Here is a 20,109-nt window from a genome sequence, read left to right as displayed (position 1 = left end):
ACTTAGTTTCCTTCCATTTACGTTTTAGTTGTTTGTAACATGGAGGAAAGAGGTTAGATTTGTTGATTGGTTTCGATGTACCACCCAGCTGTAATTAAAATTCTCCACACTGATGAATGCATAAGAATGAAATACTAGTGCCTTTAAGTATAATATATACTATATATAAAAGCCAAGTACGCCCAAGGATGGAATACTGCTGCCATATCTGGGCAGGAGCTACTAAAAACAGCCTATCCTGCCTTGACAGTGTACAAAATAGACTTCGTGGATTAGTGGGGGATGCCATTTTCTCTACCCTGCAGCATCTCTCCCACGGAAGAGACGTTGCGAGCCTATCCTTGTTTTATCGTTATTTCCATGGCAGGTGCTCGTCTGAACTCCAATCTCTGGTCCCCTCTCACCAATCCTTCACGAAACACACCCGTCTAGCTGAATCCACAGTGAAAAATTTCCCCCACTCTATATCTGTGCCTAAATCAAAACGCAGATTCCATGAACAAAGCTTCTTTCTTAGAACTCCACGCCTGTGGAACTCTGTTCCGTCTGCCTGCTTCCCACCTAACTACAACTTGGATGTCTTCAAGTTCAACGGTTATAAATTCCTAATGAACCGCCCCCTTAAGTAAACACTTCATCAAATCTCCACACTAACGCAATGTACTTGCAATAACCCTTATCGCTGAGTGGCTTCCGGGCCTTGATAAGTGGTGACCACTGTATAAAAAATATATATAAATAAAAAAAAAAATCAAAATACTGGAAAAGCTACATTTTTTTAAATTGTTTTGTGAATTATTTATTTTTATTTTTTTATTTTTTTTGTGAATTATTTATTTTTATTTTTTAAATTTTTTTTGTGAATTATTTATTTTTACTTTTTAAATTTTTTTTTGTGAATTATTTATTTTTATTTTTTTATTTTTTTTGTGAATTATTTATTTTTATTTTTTAAATTTTTTTTGTGAATTATTTATTTTTATTTTTTTATTTTTTTTTGTGAATTATTTATTTTTATTTTTTAAATTTTTTTTGTGAATTATTTATTTTTATTTTTTAAATTTTTTTTGTGAATTATTTATTTTTATTTTTTTATTTTTTTTGTGAATTATTTATTTTTATTTTTTAAATTTTTTTTGTGAATTATTTATTTTTATTTTTTAAATTTTTTTGTGAATTATTTATTTTTATTTTTAAAATTTTTTTTGTGAATTATTTATTTTTATTTTTTAAAATTTTTTTTGTGAATTATTTATTTGTATTTTTTAAATTTTTTTTGTGAATTATTTATTTTTATTTTTTATTTTTATTTTTTAAATTTTTTTTGTGAATTATTTATTTTTATTTTTTAAATTTTTTTTGTGAATTATTTATTTTTATTTTTTATTTTTTGTGAATTATTTATTTTTACTTTGTAAAATTTTTTTTGTGAATTATTTATTTTTATTTTTTAAATTTTTTTTGTGAATTATTTATTTTTATTTTTTAAATTTTTTTTGTGAATTATTTATTTTTATTTTTTAAATTTTTTTTGTGAATTATTTATTTTTATTTTTTATTTTTTGTGAATTATTTATTTTTACTTTTTAAAATTTTTTTTGTGAATTATTTATTTTTATTTTTTAAAAATTTTTTTGTGAATTATTTATTTTTATTTTTTATTTTTTGTGAATTATTTATTTTTACTTTTTAAAATTTTTTGTGAATTATTTATTTTTATTTTTTAAATTTTTTGTGAATTATTTATTTTTATTTTTTAAATTTTTTTTGTGAATTATTTATTTTTATTTTTTATTTTTTGTGAATTATTTATTTTTACTTTTTAAAATTTTTTTTGTGAATTATTTATTTTTATTTTTTAAAAATTTTTTTGTGAATTATTTATTTTTATTTTTTATTTTTTGTGAATTATTTATTTTTACTTTTTAAAATTTTTTGTGAATTATTTATTTTTATTTTTTAAATTTTTTGTGAATTATTTATTTTTATTTTTTAAATTTTTTTTTTGAATTATTTATTTTTATTTTTTATTTTTTGTGAATTATTTATTTTTACTTTTTAAAAATTTTTTTGTGAATTATTTATTTTTATTTTTTAAAATTTTTTTTGTGAATTATTTATTTTTATTTTTTTAAAATTTTTTTGTGAATTATTTATTTTTATTTTTTATTTTTTGTGAATTATTTATTTTTACTTTTTAAAATTTTTTGTGAATTATTTATTTTTATTTTTTAAATTTTTTTTGTGAATTATTTATTTTTATTTTTTATTTTTCCTGAATTATTTATTTTTACTTTTTAAAATTGTTTTGTGAATTATTTATTTTTATTTTTTAAATTTTTTTTGTGAATTATTTATTTTTATTTTTTTATTTTTTGTGAATTATTTATTTTTACTTTTTAAATTTTTTTGTGAATTATTTATTTTAATTTTTTTAAAAATTTTTTGTGAATTATTGATTTTCATTTTTTTTTAATTTTTGTGAATTATTTATTTTTATTTTTTAAAATTTTTTTTGTTTTTGTTAATTATTTATTTTTATTTTTTTTATTTTTTTGTGAATTATTTATTTATATTTTTAAAATTTTTTTGTGAATTATTTATTTTTATTTTTTGTGAATCATTTATTTCATTTTCTTAATTTTTTTGTGAATTATTTATGTTTATTTTTTGTGAATTATTTATTTTTATTTATTTTTAATTTTTTTTTGTGAATTATTTATTTATTTTTTTTTTGTGAATTATTATTTTTTATTTTTTAAAAATTTTTTGGTGAATTAGTCCACTGAGGAAATTGTACCGAGTAATATATAACCAATAGAGGCATAAATTAAAATATAATGGTTCAAGCGTAATGCACGACCAGGCAACGCCTGACGACTTGCTAGTGATTTAAAAATTTCCGCTGAAAAAATTAATTCGTATTTTATGATCTTTATAAAAAATAGATTTACGTTTTTTCTGCTTTCAAATGACGTTGAAATCGATTAAAAATGAAGAGACTGTAATGTTTTGCCTCGTTTAAACAATAAAATTCCGGACTTTTATAGAAAAAAATAAAATCTTCATTAAACATAAAATCGGTTTACCAATATTTTACCTCCAAACACGATTCATTTGTAAATTCAAGAAAATATTAGCAATGATTCTTTTGAAAAAAAATGTTAATATGGCTTTGATAATTCTTAAATTATTTGCTAGAATCCGATAAAAATAAAGATAAAAACGTAAAAAAAAATTGATTTTCTTGATTACGCTTTACAGATCAATAGATTGATTGGAAATGCTGTCCTGTATCAATAAGTGCTACGTGCTGTATTTCCGATCACATGAATGTGAATGGAACTCACTGCCACAGAGATTCGCCCAATAACCGAGGGGAAACACAATGGAAGCTTTGAAACAATTCATTGGCGCAAAAAGAAAGAACCGCGTTGATGAGTGCATTTGCATCGCAGCCAAAATAGGAACGACGAAAATGACTGGAAGATAGATATAGAGATAGATAGATAGATAGAGAGAGAGAGAGAGAGAGAGAGAGAGAGAGAGAGAGAGAGAAAGAGAAAGAAAGAGAGATAGAGAATAAAGACGCAGAGAATGAAAATGGAAGAACTAGTCAGGCAGATACAAAAATAACGAAAATGAAATTAAAATTAAAACAGACAGAAAAAAGGTGTTAGCGATAGATGGAGAGTGATAGAGAGACACTGAGAGAGAAAGCTAAGAACGATATAAAAAATGGGGAGAAATTGATAACACAAAGAGAACAAGAGAGATAATAATAATAATAATAATAATAATAATAATAATAATAATAATAATAATAATGATGATGATGATGATGATGGTGATGGTGGTGGTGATGATGATAATGATGATGATAATTAACACTGAAACTGCATCATTGTAAGTAAAACTAACCTGCACCCCTAACTTCCGTCCCTTGTGTGTGTGTGTGTGTGTGTGTGTGTGTCTGTAAGTGTCTCCATAAAATGGCACCGCACCAAATAAGTTAGGATAATCAAGTTGGATGAAAAGATCTAGGAAAATAAGCACTGGGTTAACTTCAGCTGGATGAGTGTAAAGTAGACTAGGACCTTGGCCACTCTAATTCCTGTAAAAACCAATGGTCGCTGCAAAACGAGAAATGAATGGTAAGCGGCTGTTGCAAAAACACAACTTCATCTGTAAAAGTTATCAAAACTGGTGGAAATTTGAGGAGACTTGTTGTCACTCCGACTCCAAATACTACTACTACTACTACTACTACTACTACTACTAACACAACAACCCCCACTGCTACCACCACTACTACTAGTACTAATACTACTACTAATAATAAAAACAATGGTAACATAGAAAGACAGAGAGAAAACTAGAACTTAAAGTCCAAGGTAGAAAAGGCTATGATAAGGACCAAGAAACGAAAAATAGAAAATTTAAGAAAACCTTTGAAAGAAGAGATAAATAAAAGAAAAAAAAAGAGGTGTATAATTAGGTGGGGGGGGAAGAGAGACTGAGATAATGTAAAAGTAAATAGAAATGTAATGGGAATGCTAGAAAGCAAGGAAATACAGAGAGAGGGGGATAAATGAAGAGAAAGAAACGGAGCGATAAACATGATGTAAAGAGAGAGAGAGAGAGAGAGAGAGAGAGAGAGAGAGAGAGAGAGAGAGAGAGAGAGAGGGTGAGAGAGAGAGAAAGTAATAAAAAAAGAAATAAATGAGAATTAAAAAAAAGGGAAGTGAAAATATTAGCAAAATATCGAATGATATTGAAACAAGATTTTGCAAGCTTATTCTTAAATAAAAACGCCATTTATGGCGTAAAAGATTTTAATAAAAAAAAATAAATAAATAAATAAAAATTCTCACAAGTTCACTACGTAAACTTTTTATTATCGTTAAAATTATTATTGATAATATTTGATGTTTTGGTAAAAATTTTAATTAAGTTTTGCATTTATTTTAGTGCAAGAGATTCCGAGATTTTATAAAAATTATAAAAATATATGTTTGTATTCCTTAAAATAATGCAATGAAAAATAATTGTTCAACAGTTTTAAAAAATACTGGACATGCACCTCTTCACCCATGTAAACACTCTACCACGAAAAACATAGGGTTATACATTTTACACAAATGTACTTTATATATATATATATATATATATATATATATATATATATATATATATATATAAGCGAGATAAGACACTGATAGAATTCAGATGAAAAATCCTGATAGATATTACTTGAAGTAATACTTTCAGGGTGCTCTTAGCCAAAAAGGAAAAAGCTCAATATTTAAGAATAGAGCAATAATGCTCAAATTCTATTACCTACGGGGATAATTACAATGAAATGGTATATCCATCCAACATCGGATACACTGTGTCAACACCGAAAAAGATTTTGGACTACATCCACCAATACACACTCAACGCACCAACGAATATGGGTGCCCCGCATACCTTTCGGAAAATCAATAAGGAGCAATACGCTTTTTTGCTATATGGGAATGTTACCTTCTCCCCTGGACTTATTTTCTACCTACCTAGATTTATAACCCCGGAGGACATTGTTACTCCTTCCGATAATGGACTGCCCAGATTGTATCAAATTCTCTTTTCCTATAATGATTTCCATATAATTATCAACAACCACTCAAAAAAACTATTTTCAATATTTTTGCTGAAAAGCAAAATAAGTGTCTATTCACAACTGAACGTTTTGCTAACCGCATTTCATTTCCTTTGATAATATAAGCCATATATAACATCCATGGATTAAGGAAATTAATATAACCCCTTCTATATATTCCATTTGTAAAACAATAAATTCTTAATTCCAATATATGTGTCTATGTTTTTTTTTTCAGAATTTAAAATTTAACCACCAAACTTATATATATATATATATATATATATATATATATATATATATATATATATATATATATATATATATAATTGATTGTCTCTGTATGTGCGAAACTTCTATACCAAACTTCTTTCTGGATATTTGGTCTACAAAATTGAAGTTTGATAGGATATTTGGACATTAGGAACACTTTCGATTTAGTTTTTAGTCTGTAGAAATTACTGCTAAGAGCAAAAATTGAAAAAAATAAAATAAAATATTGCCCCTGCGGGGAATACATTGATTTACTTTTGAGCATGATTACATATACATTTTTAGTTGGAAATCGCTTTATTTTTAGCCTTTTCTTTATCTGTATATCGATACCTTAGACGATAACGATGAAAGCTGAAACGCTTAATAACTACTAAGAATGGAGCGTAAAAGTTGAGGTTTCAATTCCAGCTGAAAAAAAACAAAACTTTTTTATTTAAATTTTTTTAAAAACTTTTTTTATTTAAATTATAAAAATTTTTTTTTTTTAATTTATATTGGGTACATAATAGAGAATTGGATGTATAATTATAAATACGAAAAATTAATTCATTAAAATATCATATTTAAGCGTATTTTATGATCAGGTCACGAGGACGGCCTTCGCCTATATCTAGATATAAAGGTATTTATTAACACTCACGCTATAAGGAAAGTGATCCGGTTTAAAAAATAAAAACAAAAAAAAATAGCTAAACAAAATACGCCGTGTAAATATTATTCGAGAAAATCACTTGAGCAACTTATATCTGGGCATCTCCACAGATGAACCAACATACAATTACCCTAAGGAATAAGAAGAGCTAAATTCTAATCCTTGTAAAAGGAAACTGGAAGGAAAACTGCTCGTTTTGGTCGCCATATTTAATCACATTATGTCGAAAGAGAACGACAGAAAATAAAGCCCTGGAGTCATTTGAGATATCTGAAATCGGTAATTTCAAACATAAAAGTTATCAAGGTTCATGAAGCTGGATTATTTATTGACCAACAGAAGACGGGGCTACTTTTTGATCTGAATGTCCATTTCGTTGACACGTAGAAAAAGCATGGAGAATTAGATAAATGGAGTTTGAAAAATTGATGTTAGGTATTTTTCCTTTTAAGAGAAAAAGTATTAAGTGCGCGTGTGCTAATGAGACATAGAGCTGGATGAGATTATAACAGAGACACCTCTTATATTTATTATCTTTATCGAGTATATAAGTAAACATGTGTGTGTGAGGAGCTCCACCTATATACTCAACGAATTTTTTATCTAAAGATTTAAAGTTGGTATATAGGGTATTCAAACGCGTGGAAAGCATTTTAATCAGTTTTTATCAGTAAAAAAGCGGATACTAAAGGGGCCAAAAGAAAAATTGTCACTTGAAGGTCATCAAATTTTTGTCTGTTTGTCAACTGTTTCACGACTGCGCATACGCAAATTGTTCACATGATAACCTCGCTTATGTTAAGAAGAAGTAGGTTTGAAAAAACCTTTAAAAGAACGTGGTTTTGTTTCAGCCTCTTGATTGCTTGGGAAACGTAGAGCTGCAACAACGCTTCTTCAACGGACCCAGTTCTGGCTGGTCCTTTTCAGTTCGGCCCATGTCATTCCGGCAGCCCTGGTCTCAGCCTCAATGCTTCTTTTCCATGTCTGCCTCGGGCGAACAATTATGTTAAGTATAAGTAGATTTGAAAACACTAGGTACGGACAAAATGAATGCCTATACTCAAAATGTATAAATATTTTTAACCCTCCCTTTACTTAAAAATTCCCCCCAAATCAGAAAATTAACCAATTTTAATGAAATTTTCAGTATTTATCAAATCAAAATTGCCGAATATAATGGACTAAATGTTTTTTTTTTATTCAAGTCTGAGTGGAAATGTATTATTTTGTTTAAACAAAAAATACTTTTACTAAAGTTATAATTTTCAGTAGTAAATAAAAAACGCAATAATTTATTTTTGCTTTTTTATATAAATAAAGCATCGTAATTTGTAACAAACCTTTTTTTACAGGAACATTACAAAAAAAGCCGCTAAAGTCCGTTTTAATGAAGAAATATCGGAATGAATTTTTCGAACTACCGAGTTTACCATTGAATTAAACATTGTTTATTTAATATTTTCACACAAAACAAATTATAATTACAAAAGATATTTCTACTTGTTTTTTTTTTAAATTACAAATTTCGCATAATTTTTATATGCAAGATTTTAAAAATTTCCTTGCTCACAACTATGTGAAACTTTCGGCGTAACATATTTGTTATATAATATTGAACAATAATTAAAAAAAAATAATTTATAAACAGGAACATAAAAATAATTAAATTAAAAAAAATGATAAAAATTGATATAAATATTCAGAATAGGAATGTATGGATGCATGTCTGGGGGAAAAAAGATATCTGACCCCCCTACCTCCGTTTACTATCATGACTTCATTTTGAAACAGCGTTTCTATTGGCTGAAATTTTGAGCCTCCTTATAATCGTGCTTTTAGTTTGTTGCATTTTTGGCGAACGCTAAATTACTTGCTTTTTGAGGGCTAATAAAGTTTTTTTTGCACAAAGTTTTTTTAATTTACTTCTATATCCTAGGACTTTACTAATTATCTTTGAAATAAAACAAAAACTAATTATCTTTGAAATAGACTCAGAAAACTAATATTTATCTTTTAAAGGATTTTTTTACAACGAATTTATTTAATTTCAAATTTTAGCTAAATTGGTTAGCTCGCCGTGAAAACATTTTTCATTACTTTTTTTTCACGTTTACAAATATTTTTTTCCTTTAGGAAATTAACTTTAGTCTCTAATCTTTCAAATACAATCAAAAAGTTACCAGAAACCTTAAAAATAGTATGATAAATCGGCTTTAAAAACTAGGTCCCCCTATTTTTGCCCGCCCATTTTTGATTTTAAAGAACGTGGTAAGCTAGCCTAATGGTTACTGAACTTAATTTACTGTCTATAGATTTTGGTTTCGGTCTCAGCTCGAGTATTTCTTTTTACTTACAAAGATTGAACTGCTTAGTAAAACCATAATACGGGCAGTTTCTTACCCCTCCTTTTTTACATCATTTTTTAAAGGCATTTAACGTTACGCTTAATACCGGGCAACGGTAGGTACCTCTGCTAATTCTATATATAGTTAGGTATATATCTAATCTGTTTATAGTTGGTAATGTGGGATATATTTAGTTTCATTGAATTTCATGTAAAGAGAACAATTCTGATACGTATAATCGTATGAGAATATTTATAAAACATCTAATGATTAACCTTTTCTAAATTTCTGTTGGTCTCAAGTATTTTAATAGGTTTTTAAGGAGTATAGTCTAAACAAGCTATTTAAAATTTAAATATTTCAGATTTGCATTAAATTTCATCCGTAGTTATTAGACATTAATTAATTTCGATCATCTAAAATTTTTAATGCTTTGACGTTTCCAACAATCCAAATCATTTTGATCAGCGTAAGAATGTAACAGATTTACTGACAGGTAATGTAACAGCAACGGTATCTACAAACCCATGCAAATGACCAAGCCTGTGCAATATGACCTCATAGATGAGGAAAAGAAGAGAAAAAAACCCGGAGAAAATGACATCACGGCGTGAGATGGACGTGTTGCTATGTGGTGGCGTGAGAGATTTTTAAATCACGTGTTCGACACTACATATGGACTAAAAATGTTTTAAACAAAATGCATTGTGTTGTTTGGAAAGTACCGTTAGTAAATACCTTTACCCCAACTGTAAAAGAAGCGAATTAAATTTGCTATTTTGTTCTTTTGCTTTTGCGATGAAATTTACATGCTACACATATCGCCTTACAAGAATCAGGATTCTCTATATAAGTTGGAAAGAAGTTGAATACCTTTTAGACATTATCGACGAGTCTCTTTGTACAGGGGTTAATCAGGATAATCTGGCTTGAAGAGACGTTTCCCTGCAAGTAAACCCTGACTAAATATTCAAAATTACATAGTATTTGCAGCCCAAGTAAGATCTCCTCGCTATAGCTAACCCACACTGGAAGGTTCACCTAAAGTGATGTCACATTAAGTAACAACACAAGCTGGATACTCCACCAGACAAGATTAATTCTTGTCCTGCAATCCAGTAAGACCAAAAAACAACAAGGAATATATAGCATAATACATTTTAGTAGTCAATGTGCTACGACTTTGTACTCTTCTCTCATTGGTCTCCCTCCTCCGTCGACCTATACCAACTGGACTATATCATGTGGTCATATGGCGAGAACATCACCAACATGACCTCCCACAACACCAAAGCCAGCCCGATTGCCACCATTCGCTGAGTATTTCCCGAGCTCCCATCGGTGTTGTGATCTCAGTTCCGGACCTGTATCGAGGCGGTGATTGAGGCTGAAGGCAGCTACATTAAATAGATCTCAGCTCTACTACATCAAGTTTCCTAAATTATTTATTTCATTAAACGTTTTAAAATAAAGCTGTTGTGTTTTAGGGCGACAAATTTATCGTTCCACCCTTTAGTATAACCTCTAATAAAAATGATTCGATTGAAATTGTAACACACATCTAAGATTGTTGATTCTTTGTTATATGACAACATGAAATAGCGTTTGGAGTACATATGATAGAGACGTTCTCTATAACTGAATAAATAACTAATTCTTCATTTAAATGTTGATGAATTCCTCACGTATGTTTTTTTTTACATGGCGATCACTTATCAAGGCTTGGAAGCCACTCGGGGATAAGGGTTATTGCGTGTAATGAGATTGTATCGTAGTAATCATTAGTATTGGAGATTTGATAGAGTGTCTTACTTAAGAGGGCGGTTTCTCAGGAATTTGTTTATGTTGGACTTGAAGACATCCAAGTTGTAGTAAGGTGGGAAGCAGGCAAACGGAAGAGAGCTCCACAGTCATGCACTTCTAAGAAAGAATCTCTGCTCATGGAATATACGTTTGGATTTAGGCACAGATAAAGAGTGGGGGAAAATTAATGACAGTAGTTTCAGCCAGACGGGTGTTTCTCGTGAAAGATTGGCAAGGGGGTCAGATATTGGAGCTCAGACGAGCACTTGTCATGGAAATAACGATAAAACAAAAACAATAAAACAAAGTTTGATCACAGTTACTGCAAAATACGTTTTATAATATCTGTAGGTGAATCTAATAGACCATTGATATCAAAATTATGACTCTTTTATGCTCGTTTGTTTTGAACCCGGATGAAAAACAACAAAACGATTTTTAATTGACAATAGATAAAGATGAATCACGTCTGCAAAAACGTAGTAGCTTTAGAAATGTTATGCATTTTCTGATCTACAACAATTGCCTCCCCAATCACTTTTTAAAAAATTATCCGTTGACAATAATGTGAATTATACCACCGCCCATGATAGCACTCTGAAGATCATTAATGATCGGGGTCTTTTCTAATTCTCTCTTTCAGGACTGACTTATGTAAGTTCGTCTATGAAACATTCCCCATTTACTTGCCATCCCAAGACAAAAGTGTCATATTTTAATTTATGGGAGATTCAGCTCTCAAAATGTGCAGTTTGATTTTAAAGAAGTGTTTAAGCATTTCTATTATACCAGCAGTTCAGCCTAGCTTTGCTCAAACCCTATGTACTGTTCATAACTTTATGTGCATGTGTATATATATAGTAAAAAGTTTGATTCATGTCCAGGTAACCTATATCTAAAATTTCAAGTGTTTAGACCCAAAATTAGCGAAGGAGTTTGGTAGAGTCTGCAAATATCAACTCTTTAAACTTTGACCTCTTGACAACCAAATTTTTGCCTGAAGACTGATTGCTTGCTGCATGTCTGAATAAACTTTATGTAAAATTTCGAAGGTTTAGACCCAAAATTAGCGGAGGAGTTTGGTAGAGTCTGCAAATATCAACTCTTTAAACTTTGACCTCTTGACAGCCAAATTTTTGCCTGAAGACTGATTGCTTGCTGCATGTCTGAATAAACTTTATGTAAAATTTCGAAGGTTTAGACCCAAAATTGGCTGAATAGATAAATAAATGTTTTGAACTTTTACCCCTTGGCAACCAAATTCTCGACCAAAACCCAATGATAAAGCTTGCTCTGTGTCTAAATACACTTTATGTAAATTTTAAAATGTTTAGACAAAAAATTGGCTAAGGAATTTGGAGACGCAGAGGTCAAATTAAAAAAAAAAATTGACCCCAATTTTAACCGCTTTACATTTATTGTTTTGGGTTCAAATCAAATTAAAAAGTTTGATTCCTGTCCAAGTAACCTACATCTAAAATTTCAAGTGTGTAGACCCAAAATTGGCGGAGAAGCTTGGTAGAGTTTTCGTAAAACTTTGATCCCATGACAGGAAAATTTCTGGTCGAAAACGGATAAAAAAGATTTTCCCAAATCTCAATACTTCTTATGTCAAATCTCGAGTCTGTAGACTGAAAATTGACAGAGTAATTTGGTAGGGAAATGTTCACACAAAGGCACAGCCCCATTCACACACACACACACACACACACACACACACACACACACACACACACAATTTCACTTTTATAGATGTATAGATTCGCAAAGGACATACCAATATCATACTTTGATCCCAGCCCAATTTACCCCACCTGATGTTGTTTATTTTTGGCGCACAAGAATAAGGAACAGAGGCCGAAAGATAGTATCAATATAAATATTAAACTTGATGAAGAGGTTAGTTCAAAGAAAAACGATGTCAATAAAATAGATGAACACTTCTTATTTTAGTATAAAAAACGCCATATTTTGACGGGAAGATTCAGTTCTCCTAAATGTACAGTCTGAATTGGGCCAATGATCTAAGTTAAAAAGGATTTCTATAACACTGACAGGAGACAGAACATATAATACATTTTGATCCCAGCTCGAAGCTTAAGGGAACTGGTATTGTTTAATTAAACATACGGCATAGATACGATATAATCAGATTCATACACCGGCTCTCGTTAGCTCACCGAAGCTAAGCAATGTTGACACTGATCAGTACTAAAATGGGTGACCATTTGGGAATACCAAGCGCTGTATGTAGAAAGAGGTGAACACCTCTTTGCAAGAGCTGCAGAAACCTAACGTCGTCATATTCCCCAAGGGGGGTATATACATGCGACTGGAAGTCCCTTATTTATTTGATATTCTCATGAAACTTCCTCCTTCGGAAGAAGTCGGTTTAACCCGCCAAGGGGTAGGGAAGCTTCGGTACGGTAATTAAACTAACCAGACGTTGTTGATTTTTGCTGTCTTGGTCGAATATCAATGTCAACATGTTGTCGAGATTGGCACCAAAACGGTGAAGATTTGGTCGCCTTGATGGCGGCATTTGTTTTCAAGCTGATCAAATTTGAGGAGCGGTTAAAAACGCAACGTTCATAACAAACCACGTATTTTGATTTACAGCGAGACAGCTCATTTGTTCCACCACACATTTTAATGATGACGCCTGCAATCCTGATAACAAAATGCCCCAGAGAAATTAATGTTAATCCAATGATTTCGCGCTGTTATATTTCTATTTCTATTAGAACTCATCATATTTTAATTTTTTTCTTTAAAGACAATTTTCCTGGTTGTAGATTTCAATCTTTAAAATAATTTAAATAAAATAATACAAGAAAAAAAAAGAATTATATAGAGAAAGCAGCGCTAACGCCACATATTAAATGTAAATTAAAATTAAAACAACTAATTAGGGAAATGATAATTAAAAATATGATAAACTCTCGAATTAATAATGATAATTATAATAATTAATACCTATAGCGTGTCAGAAATAATGAGTATCCTTTACAAGGCCGCAATTCGATCATGTATGGAGTATTGTTGTCACATTTGAGCTGGTGCATCTGTTACTAGTTTCTAGCTCTTAGACAGGGTTCAAAAGAGAGTCGCCAAACTGATAGGTCCTGAATTGTATTCCAAGCTTCAATCTTTGTTCCATCGACGAAATATTGCATCGTTCTGCCTGTTCTACAAGTATTTTAATGGTGGATGGATTGACGAACTACACACCCTTATGCCCTTCTCGACTTAAATTCCGACAAACCCGACAACCAGCAAAATCCCACCTCTTCATAGTAAATATCTCTAAATGTAATAAGGCCTTCTACTCGAATAGTTTCTTCCCCAGAACTGTTAGAATCTGGAACTCCCTTCCGGGTTCCTGTTTCCCCAACTGTACTGACATGCAGAAGTTTAATTGTAATGTAAATAGACATCTTGCTGCTCAACTCCCTACATAGTATCCCTGCAACTTATGTCCCCGATAGTAGCCTCTAACTCACTGTGCCTTGTTTGGGGTGAAAATTGAATAAAAAAAATATATTGTGACAATAGATAATTATGGTTATATGCATTTAGTACGAATTAAATGATTCAGTTTTTGGCATTGGTTTACCCGATATTTTCTTGTAGGAATGCTTACCATAAAAACTTAAGTTTCTTGCAGTAGTGTCCACGTCCTCAGTGAAAGCGTGTAACAAAATGGATTCTAACTTGGTATAGCCAGGTTGTCACTTTGTGTCGTTAAGCGTTTAGCCACCTTCACGTTACGGTGATTGGATAAAATGAAGAAACCATCTTAAAAATAGATGATTGTTTTAATTTAATATAATTTTAATTAAAATAAATTATTGCCAAAAATGTGTGAAAATATATTGCATTTAATAATTCTTATCTATCCATATATCCATATATCTATAACATTGAGAATGCGTGCGTGGACAATTCTCAACCAAGGAAATTTTGATCTACAGACTTGAAATTTGGTATATAGGGTATTTAGACATGTGGAACATTTTTGATGATTTTTCATCCGGAGAAAGGGATGCTAAGGGGTCAACGAAAAGTTGATACGTAGGGCGGTCATCTGATTTTTATCTGTTTGTCAATTATTTCACGACTGCGCACGCGCAAATTGTTCACATAACAGCTTTCTTATGTTAAAAATAAGCAGGTTTGAAAACAATTTTTAAAAACGTGGCAAGATGGCATAATGGTTATCGTACTTGACTAACTATCTTTGGGTCTTGGTTTCGACTTTAGTTCGAATATTTTTTTTTGCTTACAAAAACTGAACTGTTTTAGAAAATACATAATACACACATGCGCAAGTCTCGTTTTCTTTCCGTTTTTTTTTATTTAAATTTTAAGAAGGAATTAAACCGTATGTTTTATTCCGGCCATCGCCGGTTATATCTGCTAGTTTTTTTGTTTTTTTTTAAATAAAATTGTCAGAATAGAATTTTACAATAAATATAAACGTTTACTCGACACTATCAACAATTTAGTAAACATAGGATATTCCAAGTGAATACGATCGTGGCGATTTTTTACTGTTTAGGTTAGTGATGGTAAGCAACTCATGCTATTTTTATTACTTGATTAGAAGAAATATCTTGACAACAATTATTATAACACTTTGAGTGCTAAAACGATATCTGCAACTTCTATTAGCTTGTTTTTTTATAGATGGCAAAGCACTTTGATCATACGTGGTCGATACACGATAATGCTCTCGTGTACATGTTTCTTTTTCATATCGTAGTTATAAATGCTTACTTAAAACTTACGCTATTTTATGTTGGTGATCAATTAAGTCAAGATTATTTATACCGTTTGATCCAAGTTATGAAATACTCACACCCGTGTCAGTAATCAAAAGAAGAAGAAGAAGAAGAAGAAGAAGAAGAAGAAGAAGAAGAAGAAGAAGAAGAAAAAACTGTCGTAGACAATAACAAATATTTATTTTTAAAGCCAATTGGGATTATCATTTCTTAGATTAGATTTTAGTAGAGAGATTATTTTCTCGGGATGCGATCAAGGCAATTTCCTCCAAGGTTGATCGATGAATATTTAGCTTACCCGTCACCATCTGCTACCATTTTTACTTAGTGAAATTATCTTGGTCTTTCTAAACATACAAGCAGAAAAGCATTATTCTTTTTTTATAAATTTATCTTTATCGAATCTACTTGAGGCAATCAATGCTAGTAAAACAGCTTTTATCTTTAAGTTCCTATAATCAATTGCTTTGCACACCGAACCCAGTATGGACTCGAAAAAAATTGAGCCTATTTTCTGATGCCAAAAAAAGATTCCTTAAATTATCTTTTCATTGGATTTTGTTTAAAACACAATCCTTCATTACTAGTTCTAATAATGAAATAATAAATATTTACTGATTTTTACACCACCAGCAAACTTAAAATTTATAGATCCCTCCCCCCACACCCAACAAGCGTATTTTTAGGTTGGGAAAGTATCTGCACGTTTCGCGTGTGTCTTTTACGGTAATGAGGTGAAAATAACACCTCTATAGTAAAATATTTAGAGATTTATACAGAATCGGAATCGGTAATTTAGTACGGAATCGGAAAATATTGAAATCGTCCTATATATATATATATATATATATATATATATATATATATATATATATATATTAATTGTCTGTATTTTTGAGATGAGTTGTTTTCAACAACCAAGATTAGGAAGTCAGTCCGACAATCAATGAAAACAACTCATCTCAAAAATACAGACAATTAATATATATATATATATATGTTGATTGAGATTGTCGGACTGACTTCCTCATCTTGGTTGTTATTGTTACAACGTTTCGGCCGTTTTGCCCTCCGGCCTTCGTTAGGTGAACGGTTTGTTAGGAGTCTCGAACCCAACCCTTTATTATTATTACGGGGCTACCGTGTTCGGACTCCAGCTAGGCTTTGGACATAGTTGTTGATTCTCTGTTTTTCAATGTTACTTTTTTACTGCCTTCGTTCAGGATTGAACTCAGCACCTTTGGGTAACTGTAAACTTTGATACAACGTCTAGGACCACTCGGCCATATGTCACTAGGACAATTCTTAGTTGGTTTTTGTTAATGTTAAACCTATGTTGTTATTCAAGGGTTTCTCTCTCTATCACAGGTGTCCAAATTGCATTCAGCTCTATGCTTGGTTTGCTCAGTAGGTTGTTATGTCCGAGCATGTGAGCTGTTTCTTTAAGTTTTCTCACTTTCCAGTGGGTCTCTCCGTTTATTATTTTTACTTCATCCCATAGGGGGCGATGATCCCCCCTCTCCATCCAGACATGGTTGGCTATACCCAATTTTTCCGTCTCCCCTTTAGTTACCGCTTTTCGGTGTTCTTCCACCCTTACTTTGAGGAGGCGGCATGTTTCACCCTTGTAAACCTATCTGCAGCTGCATGGGATGGAGTATATGGAGTTTTTGGTCATGTTCTCATCCATGCGGGGCTTCACTCGTACCAGGTGTCGTCTGAGTGTTGACTCGCTTTTGAATACCGTCCTGATGTTGTAGGGGGCACATATTCTCTGAATCTTTTCGGAGATGCCTCGTATGTATGGTAGGCAGACCGTTGGAGGTTTTTGGGTTTCATTCTCCTCTCTTATACTATTAATACGTCTGGTGGATAGTATGCTATCGGGGTAATTGTTACGACGGAGGGTATTCTTCAACCTGACCATTTCTTGGTGGTATGTAATGGTGTCGCTACTTATTGTCTCTGCTCGATGTTGTAAGCAGCGTGCGATTCCATGTTTGATACTGTATGGGTGATGGGAGTTGAAGTTTAGGTATTGTCCGGTGAAGGTAGGCTTGCGATATACGGATGTCTTAAACCCATGCTCTGTGCGTGATATGAGTGTATCAAGGAAGGCCAGTTGGTTATCTCTTTCTTTCTCCATTGTAAACTGTATCGATGGTCTTATTGAGTTCACATGGTCTAGGAGAGCCTGGATGTCTTCCTGATGGGGCCAGAGTATGAAGGTGTCATCAACGTATCTTAGCCACATGGTGGGCTTTAAGGGAGCTGAACCTAAAGCCATGTCTTCGAAGTATTCCATGTATATGTTCGCCATCACTGGTGATAATGGCGAGCCCATAGCTAGTCCCTCCTCTTGTCGATATAGGTCAGTACCCATTCTGAAGTAGGTTGTTTCTATGCAGAATGTCAGCATTTCCATTAAGTTTGGCAATGGTACACATGTGCGCTCTTCTATGGAGAGGTCCGCAGCTAGTTTGTCTTGAATTACTGCTAGTGCCTCACTAGTTGGGACTTTAGTGAACAGGCTAACCACATCTAGGCTTACCATTTGGTTTGTACTGATGTGTGCTCCCTTGATCAGTTCCGTGAAGTGGGCAGAATTCTTTACATGTGTTGCTGACTTGCCTGCTAATGGGTTTATTATATCCACAAGGTACCTGCTCAGTGGGTGGCATGCTGAGCCTCGGCAGCTCACTATGGGTCTGAGTGGAATACCGTCTTTGTGTATCTTGGGGAGACCGTACATATGTGGTAGCTTACTGTAATGCTGGACCAGCTGTCTATATCTCATCGGAGCGATGTGTTCCTTGTTTTTCGTAAGGATTTGTAACAGCTTTCTTTCGGTTTTCAAAGTTGGGTCCTTCTTTATTTTACCGTAGCTACCAGCTGCGATTAGGCCTGCCATTTTTTCAGAGTATTCCGACATTTCCATCACCACAGTAGCATTGCCTTTGTCTGCTGGCAGAATTATTATACTGCTGTCACCCTGTAGGTTTCTTATAGCCAGCCTATCTTCCCGAGAGATGTTTGATTTAGGAGGCTTGGCTTTCTCGAGTACTTGTCTCACTTTCCATCTTATTTCATCACCTTGGGTTGGTGGGATTCTCAAGGCTATATCTATATGTTGGCATATGTGCTTGGATTAGAACAGAAAGAAAAATTCAACCAATATATACATAAGGTGGGATGTATGAATATGTATGTGTATGTGTGATTGTAGGTGCATGTGTCCATGTATATATATGGGTGGATGAATGTATACGCATCTGTATGTGTGTGTGTATATATATACATATGTATGCATATGTATGAGTGGGTAAATGTATTCGTGTGGATATGGATATACGCGTATGTGTGAGCCCCTGCATATATCTATGTGTGTGCATGTGTGTGTGTATGTGCCTACATAGTATGTGGATGTTTGCGAGTGTGTATGCACATACATGTATGTATATATGTGTGTGTATGTGCGTGTATATGTATGTATATGTATCTTCTCCTACCTATTCTCCATCTTACTTGTGTGTGTGTACGTGTACTTATGTCTGAATGATTAAGCGCATATATACATGCTTGTTTTGGTTGGGGGAAAATTTGCGTGTGTGTATGTGTATGTGCCTGCGTGCGTGTGCGTGTGCATGTGTACATGTACATGTATGTATATGTATGCGTGTGTGATTGTGTGTGAGTGTGTGCTATACATGGGGAAAGGAAGTCTTAAAAAAACATAAAAAAACATAAAAACCTTCACCAAATGGACGAAAAGCGCCCTCTTTGAATCTAACTTTGACCTGACACTTTGAACACTTACGGTTGGAGACAGAATGTCTGAGACCACACATCACTCTGAAAAACACATTTAGTATCAGCGGAGTAAAAATAACTTTACAAACTCCCATTTTAAAGAAAAACTTTTTACGAAAACATCTGAAGAGAGAACACCCTAAGCTCGAAACGCGTTATTAAAATATTTTAAAATAAAAATATGATGAAAACCTTTAAAAACCCCACAATTGTTGATGGCTACACGCTTTTAAATATACATTTTTTCTCTCGTTTGAACTACACAACCATCACTTTAAATATATATATATGTATATATATATATATATATATATATATATATATATATAGAGAGAGAGAGAGAGAGAGAGAGATAGAGAGAGATAGATAGATAGATAGATAGATAGATAGATAGATATACTTTTTTTGGAGTTTTATTTCCATATTACGAATTTAATATGCATTTGACTCGTTTATAACGTTAGTTTTTACTGCTTCTCTGCATAGTACAGCTTGAAACGAATACGGCTGAATAGGAATAGCTGTTTGTGAAGTTTCGATTCTAACTGGCAGCTAGTAATATTTTTTAACTTTTGAAATAACTACTATGTATTCTGTACAATAATATAATTAATAGAATAATCGCTCTATGATAATAAATACGAACTATGCACTAATTAAAATATTACATTAGAGCATATCTTAGGGCCAGGGACACTACTTTATATATATATATATATATATATATATATATATATATATATATATATATATATATATATATATATTGGGTACAGTATAATAATCAACAGAGAATTA

The sequence above is a fragment of the Euprymna scolopes genome, chromosome 10, assembly GCF_053919585.1.
Source record: "Euprymna scolopes isolate OS-2025 chromosome 10, ASM5391958v1, whole genome shotgun sequence".
Classification (NCBI taxonomy): Eukaryota; Metazoa; Mollusca; class Cephalopoda; order Sepiida; family Sepiolidae; genus Euprymna; species Euprymna scolopes.
This window is presented reverse-complemented; position numbering follows the sequence as displayed.